General features: G+C 36.8%; 1 long non-coding RNA gene across 1 annotated transcript in view; it reads left to right on the forward strand.

The window, feature by feature from the left end:
* The window catches only part of LOC104910546, a 195746-nt gene that overhangs the window by 135477 nt on the left and 38772 nt on the right, over window positions 1-21497 (forward strand). The window contains exon 3 of the long non-coding RNA XR_004159485.1: window positions 14546-14621. This is a non-coding gene — a long non-coding RNA (uncharacterized LOC104910546). The remainder of the gene's footprint in view (window positions 1-14545; window positions 14622-21497) is intronic.

A 21497-nucleotide genomic window follows, 5' to 3' on the forward strand; every position in this document is an offset into this window, starting at 1 on the left:
AGAGAAGTAGCTTGGTCTTCCAGAACTGCCGTTTACTGCATCAGATTGTTGACTGCAAAAAGCTGTGGTGAATTGGAAAGGAGACGTACAAAACTAATTTAAGAGAGTTGCTAGATATCCATGTGATGACTGTGATTTTAATATCAACCCAAGCAGTGTGGATTTGAAATAGAAACCTGTAAAAGAAACTTGGGGACTTTTCCTCTTTAGGAGCTAACATTATAATTTCAGGAGAGAGAGTTGGTTGTGTTTGTTTTTTGTTCTTTTTTTATTTGGAAGATAAATTTACTAATTCAAAGTTTGACCTTTTTGCAGTTTGTGCCATCCAAATCATTTCTACAGTAAGTGTGAATAGATGGATTGTTGTCTTTGGTGACATTTTTCTCTAAGTTATAATTAACATTCTAGACGATAAAAAAAAAAAAACACAAGCATCCTGAATTAACCAGAATGCTACAACTCTACATGCTAAAAAAAGAAAACAAAAAAAAACCAACCCTGGAAATCAATCTCTAATGCTAAATCTAAGTAAAAAATTCAGTAACTCTACATTATAAAAATAATTCCATAACGATTCACAGTTTTCACACTGCTTTGCACTCCAGTTGAAGTTGAGCTGTACTTGAATTTCTCAGGAAAAACAGTTGGTAGAGAAAAGTAGTGTGGTCTGAAAAGTCATCCCTTTACTTTAGGTTGTGTATCATTTCTTGTTGTCTACAAAAACAAAAACTGTCTGTGCTCATGCTTTTCTATCTGTTACGCAGTAATGTTATTGTTGACATGTAAACAGTTCATAATTCATGGATTGTATGTGTGGGAGCTTTTCCTGTAGATTCTGATTTATAAAATGGCTTGCTAGCATCTCCTGTAGCTGAGACATCTTTGCATGAATGCTGTGCATGTTAATAGAAAGTCTAAACCAGGCTTCGGTAAGGATTTTGCAAGGAGCTCAGCAGCAGATAACAGCACTGCTCAGAAATCCTGCAGGACAGTGAGGTTTGATGCAAATGGCTCCCAAACTCTGCATACCATGACAGGCTTTCAGCTTAAGCATGGTGTACCACTCAGCTTTGGCTAGATGCTCAGAACAGTTTACAGTTTCCACAGCTCCCATAGCAGAGAAATCACTGCAATTTCCCAAGACTACTTTACTGAGACTTTAAGTCTCAGTAATAGGTCAGTGCAAATATGAGAATGCAGTAAGGTCATCTTCAAGTTCCCTTTTGATTCTACAAAGGGATTATGATTATTTAGCAAATGTGTGGTGATGCATTCTTGTAGATGGCAAATTTCAACTTTGTGTGTATATATGTGTGTGAGACTCTGACATCAAACATGATTATGAAATGATACCCACTTGCTGAACTCTTATTTAAGATTAGTAGACTTAGGACCTCAGTACTGAATAGCATAATTAATTTCTTCATAGCGAATGCTGTGGGTCTTGGCTTTGCTTAAGAATTGTCCTGGAACCAGAAGAAGCAAATGTCAGTGGCAAAGGAACGAGTTGGTGGGATACGGTCTGAAGCCTGTGGAAGGTATATGGTAGTTTGACACAGACGTGGGGTAAAACCACTGACCTAGAGCTGTAATACACACACCACTCACCTGAGTTGTGAGATACAGGGCACATTAATAAAGGTGTACGAGCATCCCAGAGATATGAGGTACGAGGGGTGGAAGCTGAAGCTAGGTAAGTGCACATCTTCAGAGTGTGCAAATGGGATATGTGTGGATGAACCAAGGTAGAAACTATGTGCAGTAGTGTTTCCCAAATTCTGAACCAGTAGACTATTGTCAGCCCTCTTCTTCATAGTTACCAGTGTAACCACATGGAGCTGTCAAACTTTTAACTGTTATAGTTGTAAAAGTTTTGTAGATACCAAGTATATGATGCAGCCTTGCAGATTACAGTAAAGACCTGCTGTCTTAAAAGCCACATAGTATACCACGTTGCCCAGCATAGCAAAGAGTGTATATGAGCATGCTGGACTTGATGTATATGCATGTACAAGTGCATTGCTGAGCTGGAATGTAGGACCAGCAGGCAGCATCTGGGAAACTGAATCTTCTTTCTTATTCCTGCAGACAACCTCACAGTAGATATTAGTTCAGAGAACTCCAGAGGTCACTCCTACATCACCAGATGTTATAATTGTCAACGCATAACAGAAATTTTTAGATTTTAGAAAGTCTAAAAGCTGCAAAAGTGAAGTGGCATATGCAGAAAGCAACAGAATAAAAGATATTGGTAGTCTTGCAGCTCTATGTGCATTAACTCTTGTGTGATCCTAAGGAGCTGATCATGCCCTAAATTACTGATGGGGCAAATAAAACCCTCTTGATCCCTGCTAATCTGACTTGGAGGACAGATGTCCCTTGGATCCTAAATATGGTGAATGGTTTAATCCTTTGTGTGTGAGCAAGACACAGTTCAGCTGAGAATTTTACGTCAGTAGAAACACAGCTGTACTCTGCCTACATCCTGGTGGTTTTTTTTTTTTTTTTGGTTTTTTTTTTTGCCATCCAGTTTCCAGAAGCCAAATTACAGACTAAGGAAGGAAAAGAATATTCTTTTCTGGTCCCCACTTGTTAGAGTTTTGAAGTATGAAGTTAATACAAGTATATTGTAAACACCTAGCAATCCAGTGTGCTCTCAGAACTCTTTGCATATCCTTAATGACTGGAATTCCTAAGATTCATGCTACAGAATGAGTTTCCTGTTTTTTTTAGTTCTCTTAAGCTAATTTACAATCTTACTTCAGTAAGCGTGTCTTGATTTGTGCATGTCTTGCTCCTATGACTGTATTGACAAGGCTTTTCCAAATTTCATTCTTCAGTAAATAAAGCTTTTGCACTTTCTAGTCCAAATTTATTCATGAGCACTTTATTGCACAGATGACTCTGTCAGACCAAATGCTCACAGCTTCTGAGCTGATGTCCTGGGAGGCCAAAACAACACTGGATCTTTTTCATATGTACATGCACCCAAGCTAAATGATTACTTCAGTTGTATAAAATTTTACAATGACTAGTCTTTATAATAACGAAATACCTGAAACTTTGTGTAGGAAGATTTTGAATGGACAGCGAATAAGTGCCTCCTGGATATGATCTGTCAGTTTTCCCAATTCTCTCTAAGTGCTGGGTTCCAATAGTTTCTTTCACCTCAGCGTGTTTTCCACAGTGCCATGTCTTTGCTATGTGTTATCGTTTCCTTGGACAATATTTGCCAGTAAATGCACTTATTTAATTTTCAATTGTTTTTAACCATTTCTGATATATTTGTTAGTATTTCTGACTGCGTAATTGTTTCTTTTGTCACTGAAATTGTCCACAGACTTTAATTAAGCCCATGAGCCTAGAGAATTTGACAATTTAATTCTTTTAAATGCAGCCTTATTGCCAAGCAGGGTTTCCCTGCAGCCCTCCCAGCTGTCGTTTTTATAGAGGGAACAGCTTTGAGTGTCACACTGATAACTGCACTCAGGTACTTTTATTCAATGGGCATGGTATTTGCTGATAATTAAAATGAACTAATTTAAATGACCAGCCAGTGAAAAACAAATACAAACTAAACCTGCTTTAAATAAAAACACTCTTCACTGCAATCATTCATTAAAAAAACACTAATAATTAATCAAGGTCTGTCATACTAAAAGTATAATGGATCTATATGAACTGTAATTACCACACTTGAAAAGAGTTCTACAATGTGGGATCTTTCTTTTCTTTTTTTTCCCCACACAGGATAAATATTGTATCTCGCGATCCAAATCTTTTATGTTTTCTGTAGAATACTTGAAGTGAAACGATGCATCATTTACCACTGAAAACAGAGTAAATGGGTCCCTGAAGGATTTATTTTAAGTCAGATGCATTTGTCGTTCTATATTGATAATCTTTGCATTTCATTATCATATTCAACTCACCATTTATATGCAGATGACACAATCATTTATGATAATAGATTATACTAGAAGAAAGCTTAATATTATCTTCAAGCTGATTTAAATGAGCTTTAAGATCATCTGGCACAATCTAAATTACTATTAAATATTAATGAAACAAAGATCATATTATTTGGCTCAAATCAGAAGTTGGGTAAACTGAACAACTGGCAATCAATGCGACCTTGGAGACAGTTAGGAAATGTCAATTGTGAAGAATATGGATACATCATTTTTCATCATATGACTAAACTATTGATTAGCTGTGAAGATTTGAAAGAAAGCCAAGAATTTTATTTGTGCTCGGAAAATATGTTGACTGAGGCAAAAAGAAAAGATTTGTTTTCGTGCATTTTCAGTTTGTATTATGTACTTTGGGTTTTGCTGATTGCTGCATTATGTTTGTTAAGAAAGATAAAGCATCTTTAACTTGGTTATCTAGGCAAATTTGCTTTGAATTATACATTTCATAAACATTACCGTCTGTCATTTTATCAACAATTGGCAAAAAAGAGAGAACTGTCAACATTTTATTGGTACATTATTCTTCTACTTCCTCTTTTTTTCTACCCCGGCTTCAGTTAAGTTACAGTCTTCAATCATATGTGTTTTCTGAAATAGAAAAGCTAAAATAAGAATAATATCTCTACTTATTTACTGGAACTACACAGCTGTGAGTTTGATAAAGTGAGTCAGGAAACTTGGGTACATCCAGTATTTTGTATGTGTTTATTTTTACATAGGTCTGATCTGATGAAGTCCTGGGCCATGCATATTCTAGCAAATGCAGATGAACTCAATGGCAGTTCATGTCAGTTCCCAAAATGACAGATAAGGAAAGTAGTACCAGTGAGGAAAGAGCCCCAGAGTCTCTCTCATTCTTAGAGACTCAATCTTATAATCCTGCAATGAAAAGGAAAAAGAAAAAAAAAAAAACAAGAACTGACCTCTGTTTTTTTCAGCTTATTAAAAGTGCAGATCATCTCCTGCATTTAAACACACTTGACGTACACCTCTTTTATGTAGCAAGATACGTCATGCTAATACATCTGCTGGCCCAGAAATGCCAGCTCTTTTGGCATTATAATGAATAAGATATTGGTTGTTGTTACCATTTTTCTGTTCTAGGCATAATCAAAAGCAATGTGGAAATGTTTTCTGTTCAGAGCATCTACTGTTTCCTCTTAACATTCACTAGGCTGTGCTGCATCAAGCTAGTCATGATTTTCTTTGAAACTTTGCATTTGGGAAAGGAATCACAGCCATTTATTTGACCCGCATCTAGATCTTTGCTATTTTTCTGGTAAAGAGGCTTCCACATAGAGTCAGGAGATGGAGACCTACTCTGACAGTAAGAAAATATGCAGAGAAAGAGGAGGAAGTGAGCATTTGATTGGAATAGTTGACTGAGGCAGATTTAGAGGGTCGGGGCAGCTGGGGAACTGTAGTCTGGGACAGAAAACTGAGTTAAAAGGGACCATGAGGGCTAGGGTAATTTGATGAGTCTGGGTAATCCATAGTGGGAAAATTTGTCTAAGTAGGAGGCAGAAGAATTTCACTGAGTGGAGGGGTAGGTATTGTCTGGGAGTACAGAAGTTAGATGTACAGAGGTAAAACGAAGGAGAAAGCCGTGACGAGGAAGATTATTGTTGGAGGAAATTAGGTATGGGGAAGATGAAGTTTCTTGCCAAGATTACCAGAAATTCAGGACTAAAGGAAGAATTTATTAGATAATGAGCTGGGGTAATTAATGCTGAATAGGATAATCTGGTGTGCAGGTTGTTAGCTTACCTGGAGCAAAAGGTTTGCAGAAGTTGTAGATGAAAGAAAGAACAAGTCTTTCCTGTTGTGGGCTTGAGAAGGGTTCCTGGAATCTGTCAGAGCAACTGCAGGGAGGATGAGATCTGTGCTTTATTTATATATTTGAAGATATTTTTTAATTCCAACTTAGAATGTCACGTGTTTCCGGTATAACTGCCTTCGCAAAGAGATAAAATAAACAGGCAGCCTTTTATTGAAATGAGTGGTGAATTGTATTCAGAATTAACTGTATGACTAATTTCAAAAACTATTTAAATAGATTTGATCCTTCAGTTTCTTGATTGGACAACACCATGTTCACAGCTCACCTAGACCTGTCCTGATCAGATACTTGCATCAATTATGTTCTCCGTTCTTACTTCCAGCTCTCTTTGAAAAGGATAAGATGCCAAGAAAAAGCTCTGCTACGAATGGTAAAATCATGCTTTTATATCATCAGTGTAAACTTTGTTCCACACTATAATCACATCAGGAGGAGGCCCTTCTGAGCCTGTGCGTGTTACCCAGTGATAATATGAGGTTCCCAATGAATACAGATATTCTTCAACATGATTAATGTTTCTACTAGCCACTTAACTCTGTGGGTAAGAGCCAGCCCTGTGTTGTAGTCACAGGTGCTTGGGAGCGTTGTTGCCAGTTCCTTAATGAATGAGCTCTGACGTTTGCTGTTTGGATTTGCCAGTGCCATTGCTGCCAGGTCCAATTTTTCCCTTCATCTCTTGAGCTACCATGGAGAACAATTTTGCTGCATTACATCCTGGGCTCATTCCGCATTTCCACTGCTGCCTTTTCACCCCTTTGGGCTTTGGCCTGCAGGAACGTTTTGTCTAGCCTACCCGGGGACAGGAGATTGGATTTTTCTTGCTGAGGAGTTACTTCTGCATTCCCAAGCATCCTCAGGTTGAGCCTGGTACATATATCCTTGCAAATGTGGAGGAGGCAGTCTCTCTGCAGGCAGACTGCTGACCTTTCCCTCTGTGCTGTCTTAGAGTAAATGTTCAATATTTCACATGAATATAGAAATCCAAGGAACTTCTGAGGGAGAGGGGAAGAGAGAGAGGAGAACATGTATCTCTGGATGGAGTTTAACTAGAACTCGCATGCTTATTCAAGATATATGTTTTGAGAAGACACTAATGCTGCTTGGACTCCTTGATTGTGGAGAAAATGGAAACTTTTTTCATACTTAATAGAGGCTCCTCAGTAGATGCTTAAGCAGCTTGTTTTTCAGCAATACTGAGTGTTCTGTTGATGCCAATGGGGAAGAAAATGCTTTGTGTACAGAAGCGCATTATTAGAAAACGTGTATGTTCAATACTTGTTGTTACTTATGGATAAATATGGTCAAAATTTTCTGGGTCAGCTTGGCCTGGATTATCTTTGGCCTCTGTCTTTCATGTTTTTTATTAGTTATTTGGTGTAAGAATAATATTTCTTATTAGATATTTAGGTTTACTTTTGGGTCTGGATGTATTGTGAGATTGGAGTAAGAATATAAGGATCTTTACGTATTTCTTAGTATCATTCTTTTATTGCATGCATTCCAGAGAGGAGAGGTTTGCTACTCTACCACATTGATTCTGCAGCTGACTCTGGTTCTACAGAATCCGTGATTCATGTCTCCTTGTTTTTAACCATAGCAGCCCATGCGATGCTTTCAGAAGGTTTGTGCAAGAGTTTAGAAGACTTCAGGAAATGTAACTGAAAATATTGTAACCTCAGCCTATGTGTACCAACATCTGCATCCAGAAGTAACTTTTGTTTGCTTGTCTTTGCTTTTGTTACATGGATCCTACGGGACCTCACACTTGCCTTCCCTGACTGCCTTCAGCAATGAAAAACATGGTGGTATTTTTTGTAGATTTGTTTAAATTATCTTTGGAAAGTAGAAGCAACCTGATGTAGGCCCTGGCAGGTATTAGTGCTTAGCTTTTTCCATCCTAAAATTTCAGTTCAGCTCTCGTTAAATCTTCTCTTAGACTCATTAAGATTTTATTTCCTTTTTCTTTTTTTTTTCAGTTCCTTTGAAAAGATGATTTCCAACTGCAGCCTTCACTCAAATAAATAGTTGAATCAGCGAGGTTATTTATATGAGTATGGCCTGTAGATTAGGGTCTTATAATATAATCAAATTGTTAATAGTTTAAAAATTACAATATTCACATGGTTATCCAAATATTTTATAAAAGAACCCAGTTAATGCAAAACTGCATTAATGATTGGCTGACCTCTGCTCAGAAGTTATGTTCTAGGTATATTCTAGATTCATTATCATCAAAAGCAAAGTTGCGAGAAATAATTTTCTTAATCACATGTTGTAAGCTGTGTGTATTTTCTATGCTCTATGTAGTGCTGGAGATAATAGACAAGAAATTTCCCATATTTAATGTCTGTTTGAAAGTGTTGTTAAGGTGTAAAATTATGATAATATTTTGTGTTTTGTTTGGGGAATTTTTAGTTCTTTTTCTTAAGTGTTTGCTGACAGGCTGAAGATAACTTTTGAATATTATAAAACTTGCAAAAATGACAAGGAAATAACTACAACTTCATGAAGATTTTATAAAGAAGATATAAGGATTGTAAAATGTTGTAGTAAGATTTACAGTCACTTTTGGAAAGCATTTAAATATACTAACCCTTGTCTTAGAATATATATTTTTTTATCATTATGTGAATACATATTTCTAATTGCTTCTTTCATATAACATTGATTTTATGTACTTGAGCTTATAATCCTTTTGGAAATTCTACATATCACATGCAGTTAAGTTAACTTAAATTCAGGTGAAAGAACAGTGGTGTGGGCACCTAAACCAGATGATACTAATTATATCAGTGGATATACAGCTGAGCAGTATCCCTGGGAGTGATATCACACTGACAGTGGGGCAAGTCTTCTATCTCAGGTTGCTATGAGTCTCAAACAAGCATTTCTATCAGCAAGAGTAGCCACCAAGCCTGTGTTAATGTAGATTCTTCCATAAATAGAAAGAGGACCATTGCAGGAGTGGTCAGACAGCAAAGTTCAGATCCCAAGGCCCTGTTTCTGGCTTAGCATCCTGTGATACTCCCTGTGTGTTATTGAATTATTCAGTACCTCTGTTTTCCATTTATAAAATGAGACTGATATTTACTTATCTTCTAAAACACTTTGTTTGATATAAATGAGCTGTTTGCAAGTCAACTTCTAGCAACTCTACTTTGTAATTCTGACATTGGAGTCGCTCTGGCAAGTGAGCAAGGTTAGGATGACCTGAGGTGCTCCTGTCCTACTGCAGTACCTTGAAGTACCTGCAGAGTACTGAGGGAGCTCAAGACTACTTACAGTCAACAGAAGCTATCCATTCAAGTCCTGTTTAACTCACTTAGTCTCCTTTTATTGCAAGATTACCCACTTAATTGACCAAGGGAAGCCAGATCATGTAATCTTTTTGGACATCAGCAAAGCTTTTGATACTGGCTCTTACAGTATCCTGCTGGACAAAAACATAATGCAATGGGTGAACACTTGGTTGATGGGTCAGGCTCAAAGGATTGTGATAAATGACGTTACATCAGGATGGCAGCCAGTCACTAGCAGGCTTCACAGGGCTTCGTTAAAGGGCCAGATCTCTTCAGTGTTTTTATTAATGATCTGGACTCAGCGCTTGAATGCACACTAAGTGAATTTGCTGGTGATACTGAACTGGGAAGAGCTATTGACTGGCTTGAGGGTAGAGAAGCTTTGCAGAGATCTTGACACACTAGAATTCTAGACAGTCACTGATTGCTTGAAGTTCAACAAGAGCAAGTGCTAGATTTTGCACCCGGAATGGGGCAACCTTCTATCTGTGTACAGGCTGGGGGATGATAGGCCACAGTCCTGTAGAAAGGGATCTGGGAGATTCTGGCTGATGGCAAGTTGAATCTGAGTCAGTAGTGTGCTCTGACAGCCAGAAGGGCCAACTGTACCCTGGGGTGCATCAAGCCCAGCGCTGTCAGTCAGGCAAAGGGACGGATTGCCCCATTCTGCTTTGTCCCACTCTTATGTGGCCTCAGTGAGCAATGACTGTGGATTTTGGTGCCATAACATAAGAAGGACGTAAAACTATTAGAGAGCATTCAAAGGAGAACTGCAAAGATGGTTAAGGGTCTGAGGGCAAGAGTCTGAAGAGTAACTGCGGTCCCTGGATTTGGTCAGCCCAGAGAAGACTAAGAGAGGGCCTCATAGCAGCTTGCAGCTCCTCAAAAGGGAAACAGAGGAGCAGCACTCAGCTCTGCTCTCTGGTGACAGCAACAGAACCCAGGGAATGACATGGAGCTGCACTGTGGGAGAGTCAGATGGGATGTTAGGAATAGGTTCTTCAGCAGGGGACAGAGGGCTTGGAACAGGCTCCGGGCAGTTGGCATTAAGATATTAAGATCCTCTGATAGAAGGTATTAGATAAGATGATACTGTTAGTGTGAAGTCTCGCATGATGAATGAGTTGATTTCTAATTCTTCCTTGTCTTTTTCACAAAATAATGATCTCTTCCAATTGAGTTATTAATTAGATTGAATGTTACATTTACTTCTGTCGGATTGCTTCATTTTAGAAAGTGGCAGTAGAAACATTGTACAATAACTGGCCACTGTGATGTCAAAGGGAACATTGCTTTTCCAGGCAGTGAAGAAAAAGAGCAAGAAGTGTTTACATGCATATATCATCTGTATGAAAAGCAGGGAAATGCTGTTAAAGAAAAGTTATTATTACAAAGGCATAATTTTTTGAAGGCAGAAAAAATAAACAAACAAAAAAAAACCAAAGCAAACATTGTATGGTCATCGGCAGTCTCTCTGTAGATCTGCACCATCAGCATGCTGTGGGGTTGGCATGTATACTGGTCTAAAAAAAAGCCTGAGACCCTCAACCTGGAGACTAAGAAGGGGAAATGCAAGCAATGTGTCAAAGAATTTGCCGTCTGTGCCGAGCAGAAACCAGATGTTTTTGCTAGTAATTATTATTATGATAATTCATTTAAGTAGGAATGAAATAGGGCATGATTGTTTACTGCAGCCTGTTCTCCCTAGACAGGCTGGGATATGAGAAAAAAATCTCACAAAATCTCAGTGGTTTTATTCCTAGTTAAATGAACAATATTTTCATTTAACCAGGAGTAAATGTGGCAACAAAAAATAGTTTTTGTACATATTGCATGGTAGCTATGAAAAGACAACATCCTCTTTTTTTTGTTTTTCCTTCTTGACAGTTGCTGGAAGCTGTTAAGGAACACTAGGGAAGGTAACTTTGAAATTTTCTGGGGGGATACATCTTCCTTCCTCCTGAAACAGAAACTGAATGATGGCAAAAGTTTTCAAAGGCTAGCAAAGAATTGGGAATAATCTTCCTTGGCAAGTGTAGATGGTCATTTTCAGGAGAATCACATGCTAGGAATGAATAGTGCAAGAAAGGCTGTTGTGAGGCAGAACAATAATACTTCTATAGGCTACCAAAGGGTATACATTGAATTTTGCTGTTGCTTCTCTAACAAATTCTAATTTCACACGTGTGCAAAAATTTAGAATTTCTCAGTGCTTCTCTGCTCCTGGTGTTTGATTAGGAACTGTGAGTAAGCAGAGCTCATTCTTTTCCTTCTCCTTACTCACTCCCACAGGATATGACTAACTTCCAGTAGGTTTTTTATGTAGGTTAGGCATATATAAATCTGGTTGTTCTGTTTAGTCTGAAAAGAAAAAGTATAGTTTTCAGCTGCTATCCCTTCTGCAAGCAGTAAGTTGGAATCTCAGAGAGAGTAAAAGAAGTCCCGCAGACAAATTAAAATCTAAACAGAGTCTGGAGGTGTTTAATCGAGCAAGTGCATTGCTGGGAGTCTCTCTGACAGTGAGGGTTAATTTATCATCCTGAATCCAATCACTTTATAAAAAGCCAGCGTGGGTTTCATTTACTTTGATGAGGTTTATTGCAAGATTCCACAAAATCAATTTTACTGTGAGCCATATTAAACCCAGGGGAATATAAACACTATATGTACTACACATAACTTTTTGTTATTGCTTACTGGATCACTGGGGAAATTATATGTTTACCATGAAGAAGGGTTATGGCTACGTTCATTGTCTTGGGCAACTCCCAGCCTGCCCATTGTAGTGAAATAAAACAAAATGGTAGGGTTCGGAATCAGCATTTAACATGTCTTCATATAGCCTGAGGTATAGAAACACTCAGTAGCAATGACTTCATTTTCCAAAGGGCTTTAAATAACTGCTATGTTATATATGAGATTATCACTCTGTGTTCTTTCTCAAGTAGATGGTAAATGCAGGCACCACATATTCTGCTGGTAGTTGGTCAAGCTCAACTCTTGCTCCCAGAGCTTCTTGAGATTCAAAGGTACAACTGACAGGTGACTCTCTTTGAAATGGTCAAGTCAGAACTGCTGGGCTAGTGACTTTGAAGAAAATTTGTTCTTCAAAGACCTGTAACTTCTGTTGAGTGTTTGCTCTCTTTCTGTCTACCCTCCTTTCCTGTTTTACACACTGCTTAACTTTTATGTGAATTAAAAAGTAATAGTAAAGTAATTTTGCACAAGAAGATTATGTTTCCTCTGGCTATAGTGAGTCAGAAACTCATCTGAGCTTGAACTAAATGCAATAAATGTCGTAAAACCGTGATAGTATTTTTTTTTCCTTGTTAGGCTTTTCAGATTATAACCTACTATTTTTGATGAAATTACTATTTCGATGAAATTCTGAAATTTGATTTAATTACTGAAAATTAAACTGGCATAATTGAGTAAATTTGATATTTTTGACTTAAGGAAGCCTAGTTTATAAGTAAATATACAGGAGCTATTGATGTCAAAATTCAAGGAAGTATCTTTCAGAATAAAATATGTGTGTGTGTCTTGTGTCTAATGAGAATTTTCATCCTTTTTTTTTTGTTTGTTTCAATGATGGGTTTTGTGATTAGGAAGTGAGTGGCTCCTCGTGGCTACGGTAACTAAAATGAGGGAGCAGAGCAGTGCATATACCTATGTATATATTTTTCTCCATGCAAGTTTTTTAACAACTAGGATGAGATATCTGATATGAGCTAAATGTAGTTAAATACTCTGGCAACTTTTGGATGGAAATAGAGAGCATAACTCCCTTGTTAACTTTTGAGACTTCTTCCCTAAAGTCCATTTTATGTTACTGTTTGTATTTTTATTTGCGTATCAAATTTGCTAGTGATGTAATCAAAAAGCTGCTGCTCAGGTCAAACACCATGTGAAATGTGTTTGGAATAAGCAAAGAAATGAAGTGAGATGCAGCTTTTATTCAAAAGCATGAAGTCCATTTTGAATTATAGATGGTTATAGAAATATTATAGTGATCAATGTGAAAAAAAAGCAAAAATAATCTTCCAAAATATTTATATCAACGTTCCTTCTGATACCTATGTATCTCTATGTAAGGTGTATTTAGGTGTCAGTTTCCAAAGAATTGAACGTGTGGGAGTTGGAAGAAAATCTAACAGTTTGATTCACAGTTACATTGTCAGTGAGCTTCTGTCTCTGTGTTTGATACAAAGTTATTCTGTTTAATGATCTATTCCAATAAACTTCCACATCAAGAAATTTTTAAAAATCAGATGACTGCACACATTCAATAAAAGAAGAATTATCACGTAGCTTTCCAGCTAACACTCTCATTGTCTTATTGCCAAGTTTTTACTTCTTGTCTCTTGTACTTTTGAAGTGTGAGCTCTTGAAATGTTGGCCCTTTCTTTCATAGGTATGTTACAATCATTTTATTATGCAGCTGAGCAGAAGTGTGAAATCATATACATATATTTAAATAAAAATGTTTCATTCTTTTTGTTCTTTTGAATATAAGTCACTGAGACTTTGCACCTCTCCTATGAAGAAAGGTTGAGGGAGGTGGGATTGTTCAACTTGGAGAAAGTAAAGCTCCAGGGAGCCTTCCATTGCAGCCTTCCAGTACTTAAAGGGTGGTTATACCTAGGACATGCTCAAGGCCAGGTCGAATGGAGCCCTGGGCAGTCTGATCTTATGGGTGGAAACCCTGCCCATGGCAGGAGGTTAGAACTGGGTGATCTTTAAGGTCCCCTCCAACCAAAAATATTCTATGATTCTGTGAATTTTATGCAAAGTGAATTTCAGGAAAAGAATGTGGACTTTTCTTGTGCAATCTTGATTTGGATTTGATTGATCCAGGGTTGTGTGTATAGCTTTGTCTTCTGAACTTTCTGCATTGATTCTAAATGAGATTTAGATCAGTGGAAAGGAAACCAGGCTGAAATATCAAAAACGTTGAGCATCTTATCTAAAATATGTACTGAATTCTTTGTGGGTGGGTTTTTTTGTATGCGTAGTGTTCAAGTACAAACTAGCCTAGAGTTGGTGAATACAGCAGGAGAAGCTTTCTGAGTCTGGAGCTTCACTTTGCCCATCTCAGATCTATTTCTGAGAGTACAGCATGCAGCTAGAGGGAAATCAATATTTTCATCAAATGAGCAAAAGCATGAGAGCCTAACACCAGACATGTTCAAGATGTTTTGGTTTTGATGTCTATATCTGATAATTTCTAATATCTAGAGGCTTGTATACCATACACAATAGTAAAAAAAACAAAACAAAACAAAGACAACTTTAGGATTTTGAAAATACTTTGCAAAGTATTTTCCTTCTTTTTTTTTTTTTTCATTATTTGTGAACTGAGGAACTAAATTGTGCTTCAGTAGCTAAACAAATTATGCAAAATTATACAGCATGATTATTTTATATTCCAGAACCCTGAAGCAAGGACTTTCAGTGGCTTCATGTCTGCATCAACCTGTGTCATACCCAGATGAATTCCACAATGAAGTATGTTCCTCGTCTTACTATTTTACTTTTTTTTTCTTTGCATTTATCAGTGATTAATAATAAGAATGTCTCAAGAGTTCTATTGTATGAAAGAAAATGGAAGTTACTGCAGTCAGCCTTCTTTCTACTACTGCATAAGGCAAGGAAGTTATTCCATTGTAATTCTGAACTGATTTAAAACTTCATAGAATCATATAAAGGGAAATACTCTGGCAAAAATAAAAATAAATTTTAAAAACTAGCTAAACTCCATTTCATCTAATGCTGGACTGCACCTACTTTGATATATCTCTGTTTTTGTGTTGTTGGTTTTTTTAATACACCAAAGTATATTTTCTTAGAAATATATTTCTCCTTTTTCTATAAAATATTAATTACAAAACCACATAGGAAGCACATGGACTGGAAAATGAGAGCAGTTTACAGAAAATATTTGATTTTTTTCATTATTTAACTAGTTTTAATTAATAATCTTGCCTGCTTCTACCTAACACTAAAGAGCTGGCATCTTGCGATCACATGCATCTGCCCCTGAAGTGGCTGGCAAAACAAAAATCTTGTAATTATAACTTAACAAGGATTCTTTGGCACAGCTCACTGGTTCCTGGGATGCAGAGCCTGTGAGTTAATGCCATAATTTTGACTCCAAGTGGCACTGAATCAGGGGGTGCGGGTACATTTCAGTGTACTCATTAATCTTCAGTGTGTTCCAGTAACTACATATCATATATTGGCAATTGCAGAGTGCAGCTTTGATATTCTTTTTTTTTTAGGTAAAAGGTATGTATCACTTACTATTATTTTAATATTACTAACAACTATTTAAGAACGTGACTCATACGGAGTCTACAGTAACTCATCCCGAGAATCTCTGCTTACTTGTAGAAAAGGTTATCTGTACTGGTTTTCTAACTGTCCCATCCCATTACATGGTTTTTGTTATGCCAATATGTTCCAACACAAGTTGGAATTTATCACTGTAAAAACATTCACTTCCACAGATATTGCTAACATATTAAAATGTTTACACTTCTGTGTTGTACCTGCTGTCATAGTATTAATCTGTTTGTCCTTTTTTAAAGTTTGATGTGCTATTACAGATAATACAGCCTGTGACAGAGGTCTCTGTTTTGTTAGGTATTTGAGAATATATTTGGTACTGAAACTCTTTCCTTAGCTGTACCTGTAAAGAGTAGATGTATGCTGTGATGTCTCTGGTTTATACTTGCTCTTATGGGTGCTCACTCTGGGTAGGCTGCATGCCAGTCAATTAAAAATCATGTCATAGCGGCAGTACTCATAGAGTTGGTGTCATATTTTGGCAAAACTGCCAATGAAGAATTTTTCTTGAGTGAATTGTCTCTTATTGTTAGCGTCTCCTGGGCACCATGAACAGTGCTACTCCAGAATTAGTTGGTCTGTGTTATTAGATAAACAATAAATATAAAGAGCAGTCTTATGCTGCCTGACAGATTGCGTAAGCGTAGCAGTTTAGAATCCAGTATATTTATAGAAAGGAAGAACAGCGTGTTTTGTTTTCATTTTTACAAAATTAATCTTATGCTAGTGAAAAAGTGTAGCTCAACAGTCTTTCTCTAAAACACTCTGACTGTACATTTTCTGTGTATTGTACTGCTGCTGTGATTAGGTTAGGCTGTGTCATGTTTCAGGGGAAACAAAAATTTAATCCATTTTTTTGTTTTGTTTTGTTATTTTTACAGCTCAGTGGAAATTGAACATGTAGGAAAAAATGTAGGCAAAATGATAAAATTTTATTGATTAATTAGCCTGTGATATGGATCAAATGAACATGATATTTACTGTTTACCAACGTTTCCTTGTACCAGAGAATGAGAGTTTAAACTGAGAAAAGACGCTGCTAATATCACAATTTCCTGAGGGGTTTATAGTGTTTTCTCTTCTTTAATACTTTTTAACTTTGAAATATGGAATAGTGATTAATGCCATGGCTACTACCATATGCGAGATGCAGCATTGTAGAAATACTGCCTCTAGACCCATATTAAATTAAAAATTAAAAAAAAACTGGTGGAGAAAAACGCTGTTTAAACAATTCTAAAAGCAGGGTCTTTTTGAAGAGAGAAATGATGCACAGTGTTTTTTAAGAGGGAGCCTCTGTTTTAGGGTGTGTAACAGAAAGTATGAAAATAGTCTGAGTTTTTATTTTAACTGACAAATATTGACTGTTTAATTTACTTTTAAAAGTTTAAAAAGAATTGCAATGTCCTGTCTTTTACCTTCTTACAAAGGCAATATTTATTTGTTTAAATTAAATAAATATTTCAGAGAAAGAAGAACTTTTGCAACTTTATTCAGAAGAATCTTATAATAGAAAACTGAGAATTTGGAACAACTTTCAATAGAATAGTGCATGTATTGGTTGCTTTATTTTATGGGCTTTTAAAAATAGCTCTTAAGTGTGAACCAGCTGGAACAGCACACACAGCTGCGGGAAAATAATGCAAATTTTGACCTTCTAGGTTCACTAAGTTGAAGCTTTGTCGACTTCTATACTAAAAGCTTGTATTTCATTGTAAGCAAACCCTGGAATTAAGGAAACTGTGCACTGAGCCTTAAAGTGAAAAAAGTCAGTGGATGTTTGGTGTACTTGAAACTTGAGGGTAAAAGTCCATTGACAATTACATTAGATGAAGAGTCACATTAGAAGTATTTTTGTATATATTTAATCCACTCTTAAGCAGCGAAGATTTCAGGGAACAATGACGATGGGAATCACAGAGAAAACAAGTTTTGAAAAATGTGGGAGTAGTTTGTATTCTCTTTAATATAGAAGACCAGAGATATTCAGAGGCCTAGAAACTCATAGAAACCCAGCTCTTGCTGGAAATTCCAACCGTTTCCAATGGAAATTCAATATCTTCCTCCTTTGAAAATCCCAGTCTACATGATAACCATATCTTTTTAAAAAATCTTTGGTATTGTTATTGATTGTAATATAAAAACTTGAACGAATATACAGTCAGAGAGCGTAACTTAGGTAAGGAGCAGTTTGGATGTTTGAAGGAGGAAGATTAAATGGACTGAATCAAGCTGTGAAACATATTCTGGCTGTGGGAGGACAGAATTTGGTGAGAGTGAGTTGGCAAGACAGAGGAATGTGAAGCGTGATTCTGTCTGCTTGTGTTTTGATTCAACTTTAAACCAGAGTGGGGGAAAAAAATTGAAGAATGCCTGTGACAATGAGGAAAGAATACCTCTTCAAGAAAGAGAATTTCAGCTTGTCACTGTCATTCACTTTTTTGACCTCATATAGGAATAGGTGGAAAGATAGGAAGGAAGATTGTAATCTATGGTTTTATTAACTGCTATAATAGAGGCTTTTAAGAGAGGGATTTGCTAAGACATACTTGTACCACAGTTCTTCTAGATGTCCTAGGGGAATTGAACATGTAATAAAACCCTTTTGAATGTAGATCATTGTAACTTGGTTTCACTGAAAAGTTACTAACTTCAAACCAAGATCAATGCGTTCAGTGATATTAGGACCAATCCATTTCATACAGCTGCTTGCTGTAGAAGATTTGAGCTGAAATTCTTAAGAAAAAGAGCATAGGTCATGACTTCTATACATTTAAGCAAGCTTTCTGCCTCTCCAGCTCCTGTAGAAATTCAGCTCTGCTCCAAGTTTAATATTGTGCTGGTTTTCTACCAGGAAAGCTGTGAGAACTGGAGATGAGCTATCAGGAATTCTTCAGAGAAATGAAATGCTTTTGCTCAGGGAACTCTTAAAATGAGAACCCTGTAAGTAGTTGTCTATAGTGAGACTTCGCTGTCCCTCACGTGGCATCCTGAAGGATAAGGTGTGTCCTAAAATGTAGAAAAACTTGATTTCATTTCTTGATGTGTACGTTCTTATATAAAGGGCAGAATAATTTTGTCTTTCAGATACAAAACTCCTACAGAATTTAAATTAGCTTTAAAATGAAGTAAGTCATGGTTCTGAAGAAAAATAACATAATGATTGTTATAACAGTATTTATGAAATGCCAAACTTTAGCACACAGCAATCAGCCAAAGCTATAAGGCAGTGTCAAATACTGCACACATAATAATTGTAAATGTTACATGAGTGCGAGTAGCTTGATTAAATTTATTAGAAATGTGTTACTAGCATTTTAAGAAATAAGGTATTTATCACAAAATGATGATTTCTTCACTTAAGCTCATTAGGAAATCACACATCAATTCATGCATAATTACAGGGGAATTTCTGCCACTCACTACAAATCATTACCACATTAGCTAAAGTTGACTTAATTTATCTGTGATTTCAAAAAGATGGTATCTAAATAGGAAAATTAGCTCATACAGAGCATGAAACTATCAACTTCATCAAAAAGGACTTAGACTCCTCTTATTTGTTAGACGAAGATGCACCTTTAAACTCCTTTATATGTAAAGCTCATACTTTCCAGTGAGCTCTGAAGCTTTTCTCCCTATGTCAGAATCCCGTATTATGGATCCAGTGCTAGGTACTTAATGAATAGTTGATAGTCAAGGCACGTTTGCTTGCGCCAGACATACTCATTGTTTTTAATGATCATTGCAGTTTGAGATTGAATTGAAAGGGTCTGGGGGAGGCTGGGAGATGGGGAAGGAACAAGTTTTGCCAGCGAGGGTGAGCAGTCCCATAGCAGTAAAGCAAAAAATGAGCATTCTGCCAACACAGGCAGCACTTACATTGTAGCATTTACATTCCTGCGGTGTTTATGTGGACATAGCTCTCCTGTGGTCTGTTGTACCTTCTTCGTTTCTCAAACCTTGCAAAAGTTTCAGTTTTACGTGTAACTGGTAGTGTCTAAACCAGAAGTGAGGCTGGACACTTCAGGTGTTTCTTCTACAGTTTAAAAGATTTCTGTTCATGAGTTTGCAGGAACTCATGCAAATGGGCAAATGAGGCTTGGGCTGTATGTTCAGCTGTCCAGCAGCCACGTAGAAATATAGTTTGAGATTCAGGCCTTTGCAGGGGAGAGAAATTGCTCTGTGGCTTTACAACCTTTCGTTATGGGAAACATGACTTAGTTCTGTCATTTTCCTATTATGTATTCAAGTGTTGTATCATTCTTACTGTTGGAAAGTATTTGTGTCACAGTTACTGAGTCTAATTAGAAGGGTTTTTGTTTTTTCTAATCTGGAATATTTGCGTGATATGCCTTACAGTTATACCTCTAATAGCTGCACCAACACCTGTGCACGGAGAGGGGAAGGAGCAACTGTGGGTGAGGGATGTCAGACTCTTTAGAAGATGGTTTTGCTATCAGAAATGAGGTGCCTAGAAATACGCTCTGTGTTTCGGCAAAGTGTTGATAGTTTGTTTGTTGCAGCTCTTCTGAGAGGTTCTTGTGTGTCTTTTGTTTTGGGTCTTTTTGTGTAAGCTTGAGCTCTGCAAGCTGAAAGTTATGCCCCTCCTTCCAGATTAGTCGCTCACATTTATAGACTGAAGCATTGTTTCCTGTTTCTTTCTGCATTTATCTCCCTGGCAACATGTGAGACACTTGTGATTTCTATACTAGTAACCTTTAACTTAATTTATGTCTCAAATACAGTTTCAAGGGCTGTTAGTTCCTGAGTAAGCTGTGATGTTGTTGAATTACATGTGGTAAATTAATGATTCTCAGTGGCATTACTATATTTACGTGCTGTTTTTCACATCTTTAGTTCAGTAGTATGTGAGGCTGGAAGAGCTGGCTGTGCCAATGAAATGGCTTGCTACTGCCAAAAGGGGTGGTCCTGTTCCCTCCTCCTTTCTAGTTCCTGTCTGACCCTCTGCTGAGCTGACTCAGCATACTAAACATACCAAGAATTACCCACTTTTGTTGTTGTTGTTTGTTTTCTTTAAGAATAAGCTTTCCTTCCAGGGTTGCAAATTTAGAAGCTCCTTGAGCTGTCCATACTTCTCAGCATCTGTAGATTAATAGATGTCCCCAGCTTTCTTTAGGAATCTCACTTATATCTTACAGCGTGCATATATATATGTATATATATAGTTACAGTGTCTTTTGGATATGTTTTAATAATATTTTTTTTCTATTATTTCTCCTATTATTGCGTTTCTATTATTGTTTTTCATGGAAATGACAATAGCCATCTAAATGGGTGAATATATATCATGAAAAGCAAATTTGCATTTGACAAGAAATCTGAGGTACCTAATGCCACTTCTGCTTCTAAGAACTTTAGGATACAAACTGAAAAAGTTTCAAGATTATTCTGTAATTAAACACACCTGAAATAGACACTTTGAATACTGAAAAAAGTGTTTGGAGTGCGCACTATTATCCTAAACTTATAAGCAAATTTTTATATCACAGTATCTCATTAATAGTTGCCTCACTGTCTATCCATTTAAAAGCAAGTGTAGGAGAAAGTCATCTTCATTTGTGCAGCTTTTATGCTTTTAGAGTATTTTCTGTCTTTAATCTTGGAACAGATATTTGTAACCAAACTTGTGATTTGATGTACTGAAAAAATTTGTTTACTAATCTCACTGCACGTAAAAATTATGCTATAGGTAGTACTTGTATTTTCAGCTTTCATTTTGATGTTTTTATTTATAGATTACTCCTGAAGTGAGCACTGCGTCCTAGGTAGAGGCATTATATTTGATGAAGAGTGCCAACTTTGGCAATGGATGAAAACATTGTGATAGGTTTAAAAAAAAAAAAAAAAGCAGAGGAGGGAGGGAAAAATCCAAGAAACCAATCTGAGTAGCCATTCTACTGTGGTGACAGCAGCAGTTTAGTACATTGTATCAAAATGAATGGGCTTTGCATAATTGATTTCAACATACTAGTAGCCTGAGGTCTAAGCTGCTCAAACCCAGAACTTATTAGC

This window comes from Meleagris gallopavo, chromosome 4 (assembly GCF_000146605.3).
Source record: "Meleagris gallopavo isolate NT-WF06-2002-E0010 breed Aviagen turkey brand Nicholas breeding stock chromosome 4, Turkey_5.1, whole genome shotgun sequence".
NCBI classification, from domain to species: Eukaryota; Metazoa; Chordata; class Aves; order Galliformes; family Phasianidae; genus Meleagris; species Meleagris gallopavo.